Below are 19,710 nucleotides of genomic sequence, written 5' to 3' on the forward strand. Positions count from 1 at the left end.
CGTTTGGTGGGCAAGTTGCATTCTAAGTTCTCAATTCCCAAAAGAGAAGTCCGAGAACGTGTGGTGAAGTTACATGACGGGAGGCGTGGAGCAAGGAGAAATGTCAATTCAAAAACATGTCACCACACCAATGAACACTGATTGATCTGACAACAAACTTTATGGAGGACCCATAGATCCCCTGCTGAAAGGAAATCTAAGAGTCTGAGGGATTATGTTTGTATGCGAGTGGGTTATTCTTGTTTCTGCATGCTACGCTCTAGTGTTCTGGTCATTGTGTGTGTGCGCCTCTGTGTTTTATGAACTTTTTGTGTGTTATAATCTTTCGTTTTGTGTTTGGAGTTGTAGGTGAAGTTCAAGTGTGTTGGGTTTTGGTTCAAGATTGTTGGGGAGAGACTGGGAAGGTTGGAATGTTTAGTTATGTTTTAAATGTAGAGGCAGTTACAGATGCCCTGCCGGTCGTGTTATTGTGTCCTCAAATACAATTCTCGTAAACACACGTGTTCCAAGTCTGAGGATCGTCTTTGCACTATGTAAGTGAACCAGGCGGGTTTTAAATCGGTCCAACAGAGACCCGATTATTTGTAGAGCAACGTAACCCTATAGACTAGCAAATCGGCTCGCGACAAAGCGTCTTTTAATCAACATTCTACAAAAGATGGATGCCACTTTTAGATGACTGGTAATGGACAGGCGCGGTGCGTCCATTGGGGCGTAGGGGCGAAGCCCCACTAAGCCCCATGGACCCACCACGTTGTCACTAGAAGCCAAACACAATTATTTAAAAAAATCGCGCTATCTGCCGGCCGGGAAACCGGGAGACACCCGACCTTCCCGGAGTGCGCAAGGGGGGGGGCATGGGGGGGGGGGGGGCAGGATCAGGCTGCTGCAGCTGCGCAAGTGTATTTTTGGGCACAAACATGCCCGCGCATGCGCAGATCGTTTTCTTGTGAATTCCCCCTTAGAGAGAGGACCAGGGGGCGGGCCGCAGCCCCCGGGGTTACACAGGGCGACTGGGCGAGGAGTCATGGTGCCCCCCCAGCCAATCCTGGCGCAGGATTGGCCGGTCACTACATAGCCCTGTTACATAACCCCTGACGGATAGCACGGCCGACTTTGGTGATGGGAAACCACGGTTCGAGCCTCTTATCGAACCATAAAAATGTATACATGACTTACACTGGTGTTAAATAAATAGATATTTAAAAAAACAAATAAAAATGATGTTCCGACTAAGGTGTGAAATTGGTGTCGAATAAATACATGTTTATAAAAACAATTAATATTAATCATGTATCATTGGTGCTAGAGTACAAGGTTCGAGACTGGTATTAAACACTGACAAGCTGTGTGCAAGTTATAGGGTCATAAAAATACATGAATGATGGATGGATGCATGAATGGATGCAGGATGAATGATGGGTGGATGAATGGATGGGTGGATGCATTGTTTTCAGCAGACTTTAGGATAAATTGGAGAACAGGAGCCAGTACAAGCAGAGGTATAATTGTTTTGTGGCCGTGTATATGTCAGTGTAATTGAATTTTTTTAGAACATTGACTTTAATACTGAAACTAGACCGTGTCGTGTGCAAGAATAGTATGGGAAAAGGTCAAAGTAAGGACACCGTATGTTTGGAAGTTAAGTTGCAAAAACACTAGATGGCACTATCATTCCATTGTTCAAATTAGTCTCTTTTTCTGTCGGTGATTATTTGTGCCTTGTACTCCTTATGTTTAGGGCAATGTCCAGTGCTGCTCTGTTTTTGATAAGTGCCGCGGTAATCTGGTGGTTCAGGAATTACTTCAAGAAGGATAAACCATTACTATGCTGGACTGCAACAACAGTTTTCATTTTTTTTTCTCCTTTGCAGAAATTTTAATTAGTTATTAAAACTTACTAAAACTATTTTGACATGTTTGAAATTATATATGGGGTTTAGGAAGGGGCATGGTAGCCAATTTGACTCCGTTTTGGTAGGGCCAAGATCATATGAGCATAACGACTAAGGCGTGATGCAGCGTGGCGTCACCTGAATACCCATAACAATGCACCCAACGACCCCAGAGAATGTCATCACGCTCTGGCCCTGGATGTCCTGCATTGCACAAGGTAGGGAATGCAGTGCACGTGGGCAATTGTCTGCAGTAATGGAGATGACTATATTTCAGATGGATACTTCTAACAGCAGACTCCGCCCTTTGTGAATACCCCCAGGAGCCAGACTGGATCTGGAAGATTTCCATAGCAACTCGATTGCACGACGGGAGGTGGCATCGGCACCTGCCCTGTCCTGCTTCAGAAGTGACATTGTGGCTCCTACATAGCTGCCACCTCCGCGTACTTATGTTTGTTCCTTTCTTTCCGTGCCTTCCGACACGGATCCAGAGCTCACTCCATAGTGCATAGTCTATCAAGTTTTGACAGACCATTTTAGCAATTGTTTTCCAGTGTTCGAAGGACATGCCACCTCCAAAAACCACAGGGTTCAAAGTGTGCAAGGATCGCCACAAGCAGGTATCAGTGACTGACCTCCACGAGGTCTGTCCCTGGTGTCGAGGCTCCATAGACCATTCAGCGTCGTGTGACAAGTGTTCAAAAATGAATTCAAAGTCTATTCGTGGCTGCGAAGACCAATTTTATTTATCGGAACACCAAGAGAAGGTGTGATCCCAGTCAAGGCCGTGGACGCGGTCTTGCTCCCAAAGCCGTTCCCACAAACTATCATCTTCAAAGTCGAGATAATCTGATAAATTGATTAAATAAAAAAACACAGGAAGTTAAAGCAAGGTTCACCTTTTTCCTGCCACCCTCATTGTGTGGAATTGTGAAGTGCACTGGGTACCTCTAGGCCACGAACACTGCCTCTGTCCTTAGAACGGATTCCGGTTTCCTATACCTCCTTCTTTCCCAGCTTCAGTGACCATGACGCAACAACTCCGCAGGTTAAAGATGTCCATGGTTGGAATGTTTGATACTTGACCAGATCCCTCTGGAGTGCCTTCATTCCGTCAGGATCCACGGTGGCCTTCAGTCGGTCCACCATCCACAAATCCGTCACAGATTGTGCCACTCTACCTCACCTCCAAGGTCAGACTCAGCTTCTGGGTTGGTACCAATGCCTCTTGGAGTGCTACAACCCTCCTGGCAGCCCCAAGTACCGGCGTAACTTACTCTAGAGGAGGAGCCGATAGCCCATTTGGACTTCGAAGCGATCCCGGGGTGACTTCAGCAGCAACTTACCTGAGATCAAGCACTGGGACGCCGCCACCGCCGAGAGTCACTGGGGGCTGAAGTGAGATTCTGGAGCCCACGCCGCCAGCGGCCAAGAGTCAGCTGGGTAATTTCTCGCGCCGCCGCTCCGGGACCACAACTCCCGGCAGGCCTTGCGGCGGTGCGTACTGCTGACGACGCGCCTGTACCAGGAGGTGCTCAAAAGCGGCGCAGAGCCCGGCAGAAGGGGTGAATCTGATACCACTTACCTGAGATCAAGCACTGGGACGCCGCCACCGCCGAGAGTCACTGGGGGCTGAAGTGAGATTCTGGAGCCCACGCCGCCACGGGCCAAGAGTCAGCTGGGTCATTTCTCGCACCGCCGCTCCGGGACCACAACTCCCGGCAGGCCTTGCGGCGGCGCGTACTGCTGACGACGCGCCCGCACCAGGAGGTGCTCAAAAGCGGCGCAGAGGCCGCCTCGCGGGACGCCCGGACAAAGGGCTGACAGTCTTAGACAGTCCGCGACTGGACTGGGCCATACCCCTTGCCTCTGAAGTAAGGATATTACCTATTACCTTTGTACACTACGGTTTATGTGAAGCTAAGCTGAGTATTTTATTTCTTCTTTCCATCTTATGTGCTGGCAGCACTTGTGACTTGATACATTTTCTTTTTTTAGTGTACCTATTTACTCAATGTCCTTTATGCCAAAAAAAACAGCCCCAATTGTTTCCAAAACATTAGATAACTATCTGGTCCATGTGGTTTCGAAAATAAACAATGACAGGAGACAGCCACTGGGACTAAGCCAGTCTCCTAATCTCCAACTCCTGAGTCCAACCCAACCATCCCCTCAGGTAGAAAACCCACTGTTGGATCCTCCCATTGACTTGATAGATAACACTCATGCAGGTGATAATGATGACCATCATAATGTCCCGGCATTAGACCCGGAAATCTTGTTGTAATTGACCCAGAAAATAACGTCATTTCTGACTGTGAGACGCATGTTCAGCACACAGATGATGACCCCTTTTCCTCATCTGAAGAGGAAACTCGACCTGCTAGAACTTCTAGAAAAACCCAGCCAAAACGAGCAGGCCTACGATCAGGTCTAAGGAAGAAAAGGGCATCCCCTCCTGGGAAAAATAAAGCTAGAAGTATAGAGTATGGATCTGATAGCGCCAAATGCATAATGGACGATGAACTGTTCAACAAGATTGCAGATATGATAGATTCCAAAATCAAATCTATCATTAAGCCCCTGGTCGCCAAGATTGATAAATTGAACGCGGAGATAAAAAAAATGGGCGGGACCCAGACTAAGGTTGTGGATGAAGTTGATAAATTAGCAATACTAGTGACAAAAGCAGCTCAGGTAACCGAAGAAAATGCTGGGAGCAAAACAACGGAGGGGGGCGGTTTGATGCCACCTATCCGCCCGGCTCAGGTTCCACCAAGTATCAACAATCACCCTGCAGTAACAGATGCTGGTTTAGCAACATCAAATATCCCGCCTGCACTATGCCAAGAAACAGATCCCCTTCAATTTATAGAAGAAGCCTCCCCTGTGGTACTGGTGTTGGCTAATGTTCCACCTCTGGCGACCGGTCAATTGGAATCTCCATCATCATTGTCCAGCAAGGCGCTGCATTGGCTAACAGGGAATATGCAGATGGCGCCTGGAGGGAAACAGCAACTAGCGGGCGAAATCAAGGCAGTAAAAAGGGTCACATGGATCGGGAACCGACCAAAAAGGTTCATAGGAGACTGTGTTGCGGTGACTTTCTCCCACCCGGCTGTTCTACCCAATGTGTTGATCAACATTCTCCCGCCACAAAGAAGTGGGACTGTTGTTCCCCTCACTTTAAAATTTTTCTACGGTGAACAACAAAATGTAACCTTCCCTAAGACCCCGGGGCCAGTATGGGACACTGTGAGAAACAGACGAGGAATAAAGGCTCCAGCTAATGAATGGGGAATGCCTCTGGGAAATAGATATGAGTCCCTATCGGGGTTAAATGATTGTGATTGACTTGAGAGGGGAAGTAATATTGTATGCTCTATCCCACTTGGCGAATACGAAGTGGGAGATGCCACAGTTCAGTTGAATACCTCGACAAATGATATTTCCACACCTCAGATAAATGCAATGAACAAACAAAATACTTTGGAGGTTTCACATGGAACTAATGATCTCTATGACCCACCTGTATCCAATACTAACAATAGTGTAAATGTAAAAACACTATCTAACTTGGTGGTGATTGAAAATTGTATTAATGAAAGTATTCCATCTCAAGGTTGCAGGGTTAGTCAAATCACTAGCATGGTAGAATCTAATGCTAATGTTTCTGTTCATTTTACCCTGGTGTCATGGAACGCTGCAGGCCTAAAAAGTAAAATCACATCCTTGGACTGGCTAGCTTTCCTGGACACTAAGGATATAATCCTTCTCCAGGAAACTTGGCAGGTAACCCCAGAACCAAAGCAAGGTTACCTACATTTTTACATCCCGGCTACTCCGAGTTTACGGGGAAGGTCAAAGGCGGGACTGGTGACATGGGTAAAACAGAACAGTGGGTACTCTGTTCTCCAGTTGGTTATAAATAGCCCTGACATTCTCCTAGTCAAATTCCAGCGACTTCATTGTAAAGATCTTTACATCTTTAACATCTATTCAAGGGGCCTTCCAGGCGGTAAAGCCACTGAGGCAATTGACCAACTTGATATCCTTTTTAAGCAATATTGTTTGAATGGCAACGTTATCATTGCCGGTGATTTTAATTATTGTTTTGAACCCTTAGATAATTATGACATAGATCTTACGTTGGAAGAAGACTATATCTGGGAAATCCCTCAGCTGTCTCTATCACCTATAAAAAAGTGGTCAGAGGCCGCATTGCAATTAAAAGTTTTATGTGTGGAGCATGGGCTACGGGCCACTAATGGAAGAACGGGTTCTGACACACAGGGTGCCCCCACTTTCAATAATGGCATATCACATAGTCGCATTGACTATATTCTTACTAATAAGGAGAACTGGTCTAGTGTTGTCGATATGTGGATAGAGCCACGGGCAGAAAGTGATCATGACCCACTAGTCTTGTTATTCAGGTTGTTTGATCTATCAAATAGCGAAGCACCAAGGGATAATGTGCAAATTTCCCTTTCAAATGACCACAGACGTATTAGATGGTCAAACTGTGTAACAAATGAACAGTGTTGCAGCTATGAGGGACTTAACTACCCAGGCTATCGTAGATCTAAGGAGTAACTCCATTGCAGAGGCTCCGGTATCTAACATTAGTAGGATCCATGATGTGTTTTTTAATAAACTGAGACCCTTCTTTGTTAAAAAGGTCACTAAAAGACAGTGTAGGCCAGCAAGGAAGGAGGATCAATGGTATGACAAATCCTGCAGGGTTGCCTACCGGGCCTTGTCAGACGCAGTAAAAACTAAGGATATAGTGAAGATAAAGGATGCCCGAGTCATGTATAAAAAAACACAAATTAGAGCAAAAGGCGAATGGGATGATGGCTACTGGAAGGACCTCCTGAGAGCCAGTAACGAAAGATCTATGTCCTCTTTCTGAGATATTGTTAAGTGGAGAAGGGGGGTCAAAGGAGGAGAACCCATGAGCCATGTGTCACCAGACGCCTGGGTTTCCCACTATGCGTCCCAGTTCGCTTCTGAGGACAGTGACGAAGATGGATGCGAAGCATCTTTGGATATAAATCAGAGTGCTAGCTACCTATCTTTCACTAAAGCTGATGTTCTAAAAACCTTGAACAACATCCCAAAAGCGAGGGCCCCAGGTCTGGACTCGGTTCCTGCAGACCTATTTTTGCACGACAAGGACCTCTGGGCTTCCCATATCCAGCTGCTAGCCAATGGCATTGCAAAGGGCTCACCTATTCCTGAGACCTGGAAGGGAGCCGAGATTATCCCAATCTTTAAAAAAGGGGAATGCTCGGATCCAGGAAATTATAGGCCTATCAGCCTTATTGCATGCATCCAAAAGGTAGTGGCGAGGCTTGTACTGCAGCGCATCCATGGCTGGATAGACGAACAAGATATTTTGTCACCTTTACAGGCAGGGTTTCGCTGCCATACCAGCACTATAGATCACGTTTTTAGATTTGTTTTATTATACTGGCGGGTAGTGTTACTTGGGGGGGGGGTATGCTCTTTGCAGCCTTTGTTGATCTTAAATCAGCATTTGACTTGGTCCCTCGTGCTAAGTTGTGGAAAGCTTTACAAGAACAGGGCATCCCAAATGAAATTCTGTCTATTCTAATTAGATTGCACGAGAATAATTTCGCCCAAGTCCGATGGAATCAGCAGGGTAGCGTAACTGACAAATTTCCCATTGCAAGGGGAGTACGCCAAGGTTGTGTACTAGCCCCAACCCTCTTTTCGCTATACATCAACAGGGTGATCAGGTACTTTGAGCAACAACCGACCGACGCACCTAAGTTGGCCGGAAAACTGATCCCCCTGTTGATGTTTGCGGATGATACTCTGCTAATATCAAAGACTCAACAGGGGCTCCAGAAGGCCATTGGAGTCTTTGAGGTATTTTGTGCAGACCATGGTCTTGTTATAAATACAGCCAAAACAAAATTCATGGTTCTGTACAAACGGAAATATTTAGAGGGAAGGTGGTTATGGACGGGGTCCAACTAGAACAGACCCAAGTTTTTAATTACTTGGGCATCACCCTGTCTTACAAGTTAGATTGGAAACAGCACACCAATCAGTTGGTTACGAGGCATGCACAATTGGCAGGAGCACTCACCAAGGAATTTTACTCATCACACACCAGGCCTATCACTCCGGTTTTAAAGATTCACAATGCAAAGGTTGGAGCAGCGGTCCTGTATGGGGCAGAACTCTGGGGGCCCAGCAACCTCACCAAGTTGACGGTTGCCCAAAAATTTTTTTTCGTAACATCACTGGTTTACCAATATCCACTCCCCTGATACCCCTCCACTATGATCTGGGATCTCATAGCTTTGAGGATATGGCAAAATATAGATCAGTCGCCTACTGTAGGAGATTATGGGTAACCCCAGAACACCTCCAGTATGCCCAGGGCTTCCTCGAGGTTAGAGACTCGGATAAATCCCATAAAATACATTGGATGAGGGAGGTGAAAGCAATTTATATGGCTATGGGGCTATCCCCACTATGGGACGACCCTGGGACGACCCTGTGAGGAATGTCTTCCCACCCAAGAAAATACTTTGTGACTTGTATTGGAACATGGTTGAGGCTAAGACTTTTGGACGTTGCATTGAATCATCTTTTACCACCGACTTCTTAGAGCTCAAGCATGTACCGGCCCTAGAACTGTATTGGGATTGGATTACCATCCCTGGGGACCGGAAGAAGTATCACCAAATGAGGGTGGGGACACTACCACTAAATATTTTAACTGCAAAATGGCGTGGGAATCAAAGTTCGGTGTGCCCTTTTTGCCCTGATCAAAGGGAAAATATTGGGCACGTATTGTTTGTCTGCCCAGAATATAACGTACCCAGAAGATTGTGGCTTAAACCGATTTGTGTCCAGTTAGGCCTCAAAACTGCTAGCGAGGCCATAAGGATTTTAAGAACTGATACTTCTCAGCCAGTTGTTATAGCCATGTCTAAATTCCTACACTGGATGTGGATAATCCGGGCCCGTAAAATGAGTTTGCAATAATCCCAGGGCCAGTTGTTATATGCTGCTATCCGATTTTGTAAATTGTATTGAGAATCCGATGTATTTAGCAATGAATGAATTCTTTTTTAAATACTGTTTTATCTTTTTATATAATATATTTAAATTTATGTAAATATGAATGAGCTAGTAAGGTCTTTTTTTTTTTTTTTACATAAAGTTGAAATGATCAATTGTGGATCTTACTAACTATTGGGCGGGGGATGAACTTGTAAATGTCTTTTATGATTGACAAATATCGAATAAAAACTATTTTGATTTGATTTAACTTCAGCAGCATCGTATCAACCCCCATTCCGATACGGAGTCCCTTCCACAACAATATCGTGATAACTGTGAGAAATTGGGTTGTTGGTTGACCGGAGCATAGCTGCGAATGTTTCAGATTGCTGTGTGAGACATTTTCATAATTTCAGTGTAATTATGAGTGGCATTTCAAGAACTAGGAGTGCCACATTCTCATGAGCAAAATCAAAGCAATGTAATGGTGCTAATTTCTCGCACGACCCACACAGGATTCAGGATAACCTCTCCAATAGGCAGAAATAACTTGTCTACCTATAAAAAGCAGGCTAAGAAACAATATCAAAAACAATAAATGTATATCAAATGGGTCCAATCACCCTTTTTGCTTCTTTCCGTATGAGAGCCCTGCTTTTCCCACAGCACGCCCCACACAGCTCGACCCGTGGACTCCCAACATGGAAGTGCAGCCACAACCACAAAGGACTACCATACTCAATCACATCATCCTGGCTGCTCTGATGTGGACAGCACCACAGCCGACCAACTCCTAGCAACCTGACGTCCGCTTCCATGAGCGAAGCTCCACTCTCCACAGAAACTCTTTGCTATCTGCAATGAAAGAAATAGTAGCCCACGAGGCTCTGCTACCATGTACAAAATCGGGTACCCGCCGAGAAAAGGAAACCAGCATTGGCATAGTCAATAGGTCTTGCCTTTGGGACCTTATAAGTGTTTAGCCAGAGATATTGGCAATGTTTTTAAGGTATGTTGTAGAGCAATGTAGCTGCTGTGTTTAGTACTGTAAAGTTTGTGTGTAAGTTGTGCTTAGTGTAGTGACGTAAGAGCATAGGCATGGTGTGTAATATTGTGGTGAGTTGTGATATGATGTGTGTTGGTGGGATGTATGTGTGTATATATCATAACAGACTTTGAGATTACAATGCTGAGTACCTCACATTTCTTTATTTAATGATATACCTTTAGAAATGAAATCTACGGAGAAAATTAACATTATTGGGATTTGTCAGGCTGGACACAAGATAGCAACGAATAAATATTAAAAGGCAGTAGGGCACCCTATAAGGTACTGTATATCTCAGAGCCCCATCTTACCCCCCCAAATGTTGTATTATTATTTGAGCTTTTGTGTTGCGCACTGCAACAATTGGTTATCTGTAGTGATTTTGTAGCATGGTAACTCATATGAATTTGTTCCCTCTGCAAGCAGGCTATAACCTTATATAACAACTTGAAATTCAAAAATTACGTTATTTTATTTAAATCTCATAACTCCTTTGGAAAGAACATTAATACTCCAGAACACATAACATGATTCCATTCAATGCATTTTTATTGAAGAGCTGAGGTATTTTTATTGTGCTACGATTATGTAAGCTCCTTAACAGATATGTTTCAATAACTTTGTGATGTTTTCCTTTAGAATATTTTGCTGTGGCCATAGTCATGACTTAAAATGTCCCACAGGATCATGCATAAGCCTTCTCCCTAGCCAGATTGTGAAGACCTAAGAACCCATTGAAGGCACACATCCACAGGAATGGTATTCACCGAAAGTAGATGCCTCACACAAAATGGAATCTTTTCTCAACAGGAAACGGACCAGGGGAGAAAGCCCGCAATCTTTCCTCCTCTTTGTTCACCCCGTTGCCCAGGCACAGATTTGTTTAATGTAATGTCACATCACGTGGGCCTATCCTACTTTAACACGGACTGAAGTATTTGGCACTGCCGTAAGTGGAAATCTGAGAACTCCTGCATTTCCTTGCAGCACTGCTGAAAGCCCTTTACAAAGCCTGACTGATCATCTATCTGCTGCTTATTGCTATATGTGGTTGTTACACTGGTACTAATGAGGTGAATCCAAAGCTCACAGTGTTAGCATGTGTACAAAATGGCAAAACAATAATACCCGCACAAAATGTGCAGCATTGTGCCTCGTAATTTGCCTTTTCTTGCCACATAATTTACTCACCTCTGATGCATATTTTTCCCTTCCCCTGCCACATAATTCCTGTGGCCCCGATTATTACCCTCTCACACAGTAGGAACTTATTCACGTCATTCTGCTTTTTTTTTCTCATCAGTCTGTACTGCAGAAGTGCAATCACATGCATATTCAATAATTAGGCTGTTGCTATGCAATCAGTCTTTTCAATACTTGCCACAGAGAAAAACAGTTCATAGCAGACTTCTGCCATGCTAGCAACAGCAAATAGACTAGAGTGGAATATGTATGTGGTCAAACTGTCCGGCTCCGCTCCCTCCAGCAGAGTTCAGCAGCAGCTTGCACTTTGACAGTGAAAGTGTAATATGCTGCTTAAGGCTGCAGAGACCGGAGATAGTGGCTTGCGCTCCTGTTTGATTGATTAATTACCTGAACAGCCCCATGGAGTGTACGGATTGCTGCTTTTTACCAACTTCCACGTATCTCGCCGGCCATGGTATATACACTGGTAATGCTCCGGAAGTGAAAGCATAGTGTGCCATGGGATACACACCGGTAAGGCTCCGGAAGTAAGAATAGTGTGCCTTGGTATACACACCGGTAATGTTCTGGAATTGGAAGCATAGTGTCCATGGAATACACACCGGTAATGCTCCGGAAGCGTAGTGTGCCATGGTAAACACACCGGTAATGCTCCGGAAGTGGAGCATTTTCAGAAATCGGAAGTGGAAGTGTAGTGTGCTATGGTATGCACTCCTATAATGCTTTGGAAGCATAGTGTGCCATGGTATGCACACCAGTAATGCTCTGGAAATTGGAACCATGGTGTCCATGGTATACACACGGGTAATGCTACGGAAGTGAAAGCATAGTGTGCTATGGTATACACACGGGTGCTCCAGAAGTAAAAGCCTACTGTGCCATGGTATACACACTGGTAATTCTCTGGCAGTAAAAGCCTAGTGTGCCATGGTTTACGTGCCTGTATTGCTCCGGAAGTGGAAGCGTAGTGTGCCATGGTATACACACTGGTAATGCTCCGGAATTGGAAGCACAGTGTCCATTGTATACACACCGGTAATGCTCTGTAAGTGGAAGCATAGTGTGCCATGGTATACACACCGGTTTTACTCCAGAAGTGAAAGCCTAGTGTACCATGCCAGGGCTCGACAAATCCGAAAAATGGTACTAGTCCTGCAGGTCTAGTACCATGGAAAATCCCCTCGACCTGACTGCAACCCACTTGACCTCCGTCTCTGAAAACGGAGCAAAAGTGACAAGATAACAAGATTTAAAGGCATCTTTATTGCTCATTCCCTTTAGGAGCAATAAAAGTGCCTTTAAATCATGTTATCTTGTCACTTTTGCTCTGTTTTCAAAGACAGAGGACAAAAGTTAGTTTGGCTTCCTACTCGCCAGAAAGGGCGAGTAGGACCTAAAAATAGCTCGTCCTGATCCATTCTCCCTCGCAAATGCGAGCGGGCGAGTGGATTTGTCGAGCCCTGCATGCTATACACCGGTAATGCTCCGGAATTGGAAGCATAGTGTCCTTGGTATACACACCGGTAATGCTCTGGAAGTGGAAGCGTAGTGTGCCATGGTGTACACACAGGTAATGCTCCGGAAGTAAATGCATAGTGTGCCATGGTATACACCGGTAATGCTCCGGAAGTGGAAGCGTAGTGTCAATGGTATACACTCCGGTAATGCTCCGGAAGTGGAAGCATAGTGTACATGCTATACACACTGGTAATGCTCCGGAAGTGGAAGCATAGTGTACATGGTATACACACTGGTAATGCTCCGGAAGTGGAAGTGTAGTGTGCCATGGTATACACACCGGTAATGCTCCGGAAGTGGAAGTGTAGTGTGCCATGGTATACACACCGGTAATGCTCCGGAAGTGGAAGCATAGTGTACATGGTATACACACCGGTTATTCTCCAAAAGTGTAAGCCTAGTGTACCATGGTATACACCGGTAAAGCTCCGTAATTGGAAGCATAGTGTATGGTATACACCAGTAATGCTCCGGAAGTGGAAGCATAGTGTGCCATGGTATACACACCGGTAATGCTCCGTAAGTGTAGTGTGCCATCGTATACGCACCGGTAATGCTCCAGAAGTGGAAGCCTAGTGTACCATGGTATACACCGGTAATGCTCCGGAATTGGCAGTGTAGTGTGCCCTGGTATACACACCAGTAATGCTCCGGAAGTGGAAGTGTAGTGTGCCATGGTATACACACCGGTAATGCTCCGGAAGTGGAAGCGTAGTGTACATGGTGTACACACCGGTAATGCTCTGTAAGTGGAAGCGTAGTGTGCCATGGTATACACACCGGTAATGCTCCGGAAGTGGAAGCGTAGTGTGCCATGGTATACACACCGGTAATTCTCCGGAAGTGTAGTGTGCCATGGTATACACACCGGTAATGCTCCGGAAGTGGAAGTGTAGTGTGCCATGGTATACACACCGGTAATGCTCCGGAAGTGGAAGCATAGTGTACATGGTATACACACCGGTTATTCTCCAGAAGTGTAAGCCTAGTGTACCATGGTATACACCGGTAATGCTCCGGAATTGGAAGCATAGTGTGCCATGGTATACACACCGGTAATGCTCCGTAAGTGTAGTGTGCCATCGTATACGCACCGGTAATGCTCCAGAAGTGGAAGCCTAGTGTACCATGGTATACACCGGTAATGCTCCGGAATTGGAAGTGTAGTGTGCCATGGTATACACACCAGTAATGTTCCGGAAGTGTAGTGTGCCATGGTATACACACCGGTAATGCTCCGGAAGTGGAAGCGTAGTGTACATGGTGTACACACCGGTAATGCTCTGTAAGTGTAAGCGTAGTGTGCCATGGTATACACACCGGTAATGCTCCGGAAGCGCACACGATAAGTGCGTCTAGGCTCAAACGGGTTCCCCGGATGCCGTTTGAGCCTAGACGCACTTATCGTGTGCGCTCCTGCTCTGCTGCAGGCAGCATTCGAAGATCAGGACGCCATCGGCCCTGTAACCCTTTACCCCTTGCCTGACTTTTCAGCAGATTCCTGGCGTTCATCGCCTCAAGTTCACTCACGGTCGGGGTTTATCTCCACCGCTCCGTGCCTTTACAATCTCGCCACTTCTGTAGCCCTACAGCCCTGATGAGTTACACCTCCTTCACGGTGTGGCGAAACACGTGTCGGCTGGCTACTATCTTACTGTACTGTCCACTATATGACTTATAAAAAACTTTATTCACACGAATTTTGACATTCTACGTTCTCTTTTTTTGAAGCAATCACTTTCAATCCGTAGAAACCTTAGTCCTCATACTCTGACTACTCACCACACGTGCATGTGCACATGATCTGTTCTCCATCAATGGTATTTGTGAAGCGTGCTACTCACCCGCGAGGGTCTCAAGGCGCTGAGAGGGTGGGGGGGGGGGGGGTTCGCTTCTGCTCGAAGAGCCAGGTCTTGAGGAGTTTTCTGAAGGCGAGTAGGTCTTCGGTCTGCCGTAGGTGGGTAGGTAGGGTGTTCCAGGTCTTTGCGGCGAGTTGTAGTAGAAGGATCTGCTGCCAGAGGTTGTTTGTTGGATGCTGGGGACGGCGGCAAGGACGAGGCTGGCGGAGCGGAGCTGGCGGGTGGGGGTGTGGAAGCGGAGTCTGCTGTTCAGGTAGGCTGGTCCGGTGTTGTGGAGTGCTTTGTGTGCGTGGGTGATAAGTTGAAGGTGATCCTCTTGTCGACGGGGAGCCAGTGTAGGTTTGTCAGGTGGGGGGTGATGTGGCTGCGGCGGGAGACGTTGACGATCAGTCGGGCGGAGGCATTTTGGATGCACTGTAGTCGTCGTAGGTGTTTGGCTGGGAATCCGGCGTAGAGTGCGTTGCCGTAGTCCACCGTGCCACCGTTCTTCTTGTTTCGGTCGGGATCCACTTGTAGATCCTGCGGAGCATGCAAAGGGTGTTGTAGCAGGAGGAGGAGACGGCGTTGACCTGTTTGGACATGGAGATGGAGGAGTCGAGGATGAATCCTTGATTGCGTGCGTGGTCGGTGGGTGTCGGTGCTGTCACGAGAGTGGTCGGCCACCAGGAGTCGTCCCAGGCCGAGGGGTTGGCTCCAAGGATGAGTACCTCCGTCTTGTCAGAGTTCAGTTTCAGCCGGCTGCTCCTCATCCAGTCGGCGATGGCCTTCATTCCGTCGTGGATGTTGGTTTTGGTGGTGCATGGGTCCTAGGTGAGGGAGAGGATGAGCTGAGTGTCGTCGGCGTAGGAGGTGATGTTGAGGTTGTGGTGGCGGGCCACTTGTGCGAGGGGGGCCATGTAGATGTTGAACAGCGTTGGGCTGAGGGAGGAGTCATTCATTGGAGTCCTCCTGCACACAGTGGTCTTTCAACCCTTCCCTCCTCAAGGAGTCCAGAACATTTGGGTTATGATCTCGATGTTTTGATGTTTGTCCTGGGTCTTAGTGTGGCTGTGAAGCTGCTTGAACTCCTGCATCCTGCTTGTAGACCATGCCAGGGGGCACTTGCTAGCCCTCAATGGACTCTGAAGTCTCAGTTTGCTAAGCACCAAGGGAACTATAAAGACGGGCTGCACTCGTAGTTGATGTTTGGATATAGTTTATTAAGTACATAAACTATAGACCCACCGGAGTAGAAAGGCAAGCATCCCAACTCTTCTAAATCCAACCGTTTAACCACCACGGGTAGCCAAGAGCTTACAGTTCTCAGGTTACATCATACAATTCTAAATGTGACATAAACATATTCTAAATGACCTAACAATATGTACAAACTGAAGTAAACATAAAAGAAAGAATATGACCTACTACCACATGTATCTTTTTACAAAAAGCAATAAAACAAAATAGATTAAGAATCCAAAATATAATCATCAAATTTCTTAGGAACTCTAGAAACCCTTTTGCGAGACCTAGGATTAACTTGAAGAGAAGATGCAATTGACTCCTGCTGATTAGAAGCAGAAACAACGGAAGCCTCTGAACAACCTTCAAGAACATTAGGACTTCCTGATGAACAAACATAATTTTCAGAACAAACATGTGCAGATTCAGAACAAACATCATATGCAGATTCATTAGTTAACACATCACCAGAACGAAACTTTTTATCTTGAACAACATCATTCCAAATACAACCACCATCCTCATCTTCAGCAAAGAATTGTTCTTGGCCTGGTTTAAGAAGAATAACTGAACCTTTGCTCCACCAACCCTTCTTAGAAAGAAGAACAGCAGAATCAGTTACTCTTTCCACTCTAAAAGGAATGGAAAACTTAGATGAACCTTTGCAAGTCAAAGTGGGTTTCAAGACACGTACCCAATCACCCACCCTAATGGTTTTATCTTTAGACTTATGAGAGACATCATGATAAATTTTACCTGCAATGCGAGACTCTTGAATATTCTGTTTAACTTCCTCAATTACACTTTTCATGTTGACATCATGCACAACATTTTTAACAAAGTCAGGTCTTAAAATAGATTTAGCCTGTCTGCCTCTCGTCAGTAAATAAGGAGGAGCGCCAGTTGAAAAATTAGGAGTAATGTGATAACTCCACAATTTTTCTTTCAAAAACTCCAAAACATCTAATTTACTTTCTAACTTAGCCTGAATCCCCTCTTTAATAAATCTATTGGCCCTCTCACCTTGACCATTGGCCCTAGGACAATGTAAGGGAGTGGTTTCAGACTTAATACCAAATTTTTCCAAAAACGATTTCATTTTCCTCGAAACAAACTGCACACCATTATCAGATAGAATGAGATTGGGAGCACCTTCTAACCTGAAAATAAAATCCAAAAATTCAATAACAGCATCAGTATTAGGATGTTCCACAAATGTGTAATAGATCCACTTTCAAAAATTGTCAACAACCACAATAGAAAATCTCTTTTCCCTGCCTAAACATTCATACGGACCAGAAAAGTCAATAGAAATTTTATCCCAAGGACCAACTGCCCCTTCTCTAAGAGACAAGGGTTGGGTCTAAACCTTCCAATGCTTGTCAGCCCTTACGCAAACAGAACAGTTGTCAATCACTCTCTCAATACCCGCATCCATGCCAGGCCACCAATAAAGGTTTTTGAGAATCTTCTTAGTACCAGAAATACCTGGATGACCAGCATGAGCTAGCTTAATAAGTTTATTTCTCAAACCCTCAGGGGGAATAAACAAATGTTGTAGCAACAAAATATCACCCTCATTGCTAAGTTCGTCAGCAATCTGAGCAAAACTCTTCAAACAATCTTCTAAATTCCTATGGGAGGCCAACCTTCTTCAACAAATTGCTTAACCTTGTTAAACACCAAATCCTTGTCCATAGCCTCAATCCACTCTTTCTCTGAAATGCTCAATTCAAAAGAGTTCACCGCATCGACCAGAGCTACAACACATTCGTGCTCATCCAGGATCTCATTATTGTTCTCTTCAAAAGGAGGAAGTCTAGACAAACAATCCGCTGTGAAATTTTTCCCACCTGGAATGTGCTGCATTTCAAAATGGTATTCTTGTAGTCTGGCTATCAACCTAACAAGTCTAGATGACGCTTTACCACTCCTGACACCATCCATCATAAAAACAAGTGGTTTATGATCTGTAACAAGAACAAAAGGCCTACCCCACAAGAAACTTTTCCACAGCCCAAACACAGGCTAAGGCCTCTTTCTCAATAGTACTATAATGCTCCTCAGCACCACGAATTGCCCTGGAAATAAAAGAAATTAGTCTTTCTCTACCATCAACGATCTGAGTAAATACAGCACCCAGACCAATGGTACTCTCATCCACAGTGACAAAAGATCCTTTCACAAATCTTGAATAGTACTCCCCTAGCCCCAAAAAAGAATGCAAAGAATCTTTATCCTTGGGTGTACTAATATTGTCTAGAGTATTAACCAAATCCTCCTTAGGAAAAATACCGTTAGCTGTAATCCTGTGTCCTAAATAATTTAGTTCTTCAACTAAAAATGTACACTTCTCCTTACTCACAGTCATGCCCTTTGAACCGAGAATGCCAAGAACCTTATTGAGAATAACATTGTGTTGTTCACACGTTTCAGCAAAATTTAAAATATCACCCTGAAATGATTGTACACCAGTAATACCATGGAACAAATTCTCAATAAGTTTCTGAAACACGCTGGCAGCTGATGCCAGCCCAATTGGCATCCTTAAAAATCTATACAAACCAAAAGGTGTAATAAAGGTGGTAAGATCCTTTGAAGATTCATCCAGAAGTACCTGATAATAGGCAGATTTGAGGTTTATAACCGAAAAAAATTTCGCACCATTAACAGCTGACAACCTATCCTGAATACGAGGTAAAGGATGTGTGTCAACAACAATATTCTTATTAAGAGATCTTAAATCCACACATAACCTCAGATCTTGATTATTTTTGAGTGCCAAAACAATAGCCGACACCCACTCCGAGCTATCTGTTGATTCAATAATACCTTCTGAACATAAAGTATCAAGATGGGCCTTCAATTTCTCACGCATTCCCAGCAGAACCATTCGTACTTTATGTTGAATAAGAATGGCATTTTTTTAAACTTAATTTTATGCATATAGCCTTTTACTTGACCTACAACATTTTTAAAAACATTTCCATGTTTTTTGAGAATCATTTCTAAACTAAACTTTTCCATGTAAACATTGTTGATATCAAATTCTCTCAACAGCAAAGGGCGCTCAGAACCAGGACACAAATTTACACCCAATCTACCTAAATCAAACCACCCAACTATATTTTTTCAATCAATAGCAACATAAGTCTTAGTAAAGATTTTCCTAGATTCAAATTCTAACGAATCTTCAAAATAACCTAACATGGTAATGTCAAAGTTACCAAAAGCATTAGGATTTACATCAGACTTATGGAGCTTAACATTTTTCCAATTTTCCTTGAAAAACACATCAGACAGGATGGTAATTGGTGAGCCTGAATCAGCCATGGCTGAAAAGAAATATCACTAACTAACACAGTGCCTAACGGTGCCTTAAAAGGAAGATTAATGTTGTTCACAGAATAGTCAAAAACATTATCATAGATGGTCAATAACATATTATGTAAGTCTTCTTCCACATCATCTATATTATTAACACCAGAATTTGAAGAACCAGAAACTTTTTTTGGTACATGGCAAACTGAAGAAAAATGGCCAACTTTACCACAATTTACACATTTTCTCTTAATAGCCGGACAGTTGACATTATTGGCTAAATGTATTTTGGCACCACATCTATAACAGGATAATTTGTTACCCTGTTTGAAACCTGGTTTAACAGATCCTTTGTTTGAAAATTGCACTGCACAAACAGGTGAAACAGCAGATGAGTTAAACATTTTAGGATCCTGTGCAGAAATGACTTTAGATGATAATATAGATCTTTCAATCCCTTTGGCCAAATCAACAGCTTCACTTAACGTGGGATTGCGACAAGCTAAAAGTCTTTCTTGAACTTTTTTAGACTCGCACTTAGGGATCAAATTAATTGATCCCTAATACAATAATCAACTGTTGCTCCATACTC

The 19,710-nt window shown here is 44.5% G+C and overlaps 1 protein-coding gene across 1 annotated transcript in view; it reads left to right on the forward strand.

Annotated features, from left to right (window-relative positions):
* The window catches only part of ORC5 (origin recognition complex subunit 5), a 333,695-nt gene that overhangs the window by 203,363 nt on the left and 110,622 nt on the right, over nt 1-19,710 (forward strand). The window lies entirely within an intron of this gene.

The sequence above is a fragment of the Lissotriton vulgaris genome, chromosome 1_1, assembly GCF_964263255.1.
Source record: "Lissotriton vulgaris chromosome 1_1, aLisVul1.2, whole genome shotgun sequence".
NCBI classification, from domain to species: domain Eukaryota; kingdom Metazoa; phylum Chordata; class Amphibia; order Caudata; family Salamandridae; genus Lissotriton; species Lissotriton vulgaris.